The following is a 1,259-nucleotide window of genomic DNA, read 5'->3' as shown; positions in this document are numbered from 1 at the left end:
TACTTACTCCCCCCCCTCAAACACGGAGACGAGTTTACCACGGTTTCCACCCCACCCTCGGAGTTCTGATGGGATCCGGTGCTTTAGTGCTGGTATGATCGCATCCGACATGTTACCCCCGCCTTCGTCCCTTATGCTTGCCACTCCCAGGTCCACTGCAAAGATGATTGTCATTCTTACTACCATTACAACCGTTGCCTAATAAAGGATAATGCCCTATATATACTACTTACTCCCCCCCCTCAAACACGGAGACGAGTTTACCACGGTTTCCTCCCCTCCCTCTATACCGCAGCAACACGTATTTTTTTACCCCTTTCAGAACGCGCTCCTCGCGCCACAAAGCCTCCTCTAGACGCGTGACCAATGAGCAGCGAGCTAAAACATATCGCAAATGTCAAAAATAATATAACGGCGTTAATATATATCGCGCACATGCGATATGTTTGTCAGGAGGCGAGAAAAATAATTAAAAAGGGAATGCAACACGAGGATTTTCCAGGAGGTCACCCATCCTAGTACTACTCTCGCCCAAGCACGCTTAAGTTCGGAGTTCTGATGGGATCCGGTGCTTTAGTGCTGGTATGATCGCATCCGACATGTTACCCCCGCCTTCGTCCCTTATGCTTGCCACTCCCAGGTCCACTGCAAAGATGATTGTCATTCTTACTACCATTACAACCGTTGCCTAATAATGGATAATGCCCTATATCTACTACTTACTCCCCCCCTCAAACACGGAGACGAGTTTACCACGGTTTCCACCCCTCCCTCTATACCGCAGCAACACATATTTTTTTACCCCTTTCAGAACGCGCTCCTCGCGCCACAAAGCCGCCTCTAGACGCGTGACCAATGAGCAGCGAGCTAAAACATATCGCAAATGTCAAAAATAATATAACGGGCTTAATATATATCGCACACATGCGATATGTTTGTCACGAGGCGCAAAAAATAATTAAAAAGGGAATGCAACACGAGGACTTCCCAGGAGGTCACCCAACCTAGTACTACTCTCGCCCAAGCACGCTTAACTTCGGAGTTCTGATGGGATCCGGTGATTTAGTGCTGGTATGATCGCATCCAACATGTTACCCCCGCCTTCGTCCCTTATGCTTGCCACTCCCAGGTCCACTGCAAAGATGATTGCCATTCTTACTACCATTACAACCGTTGCCTAATAATGGATAATGCCCTATATATACTACTTACTCCCCCCCCCTCAAACACGGAGACGAGTTTACCACGGTTTCCACCCC

General features: G+C 48.3%; 2 non-coding genes across 2 annotated transcripts; both read right to left on the bottom strand.

Moving 5' to 3' along the window:
• Positions 1-477: 477 nt before the first annotated feature.
• On the bottom strand, positions 478-596 carry LOC123173869 (5S ribosomal RNA). The gene has a single exon (XR_006486583.1). It is a non-coding gene; the product is annotated as a 5S ribosomal RNA (ribosomal RNA).
• Positions 597-966: 370 nt separating this feature from the next.
• LOC123173936 (5S ribosomal RNA) lies at positions 967-1,085 on the bottom strand. The gene has a single exon (XR_006486633.1). It is a non-coding gene; the product is annotated as a 5S ribosomal RNA (ribosomal RNA).
• Between the last annotated feature and the right edge of the window lie 174 nt (positions 1,086-1,259).

The sequence above is a fragment of the Triticum aestivum genome, unplaced genomic scaffold (assembly GCF_018294505.1).
Source record: "Triticum aestivum cultivar Chinese Spring unplaced genomic scaffold, IWGSC CS RefSeq v2.1 scaffold45329, whole genome shotgun sequence".
Taxonomy (NCBI): Eukaryota; Viridiplantae; Streptophyta; class Magnoliopsida; order Poales; family Poaceae; genus Triticum; species Triticum aestivum.
This window is presented reverse-complemented; position numbering and strand designations above follow the sequence as displayed.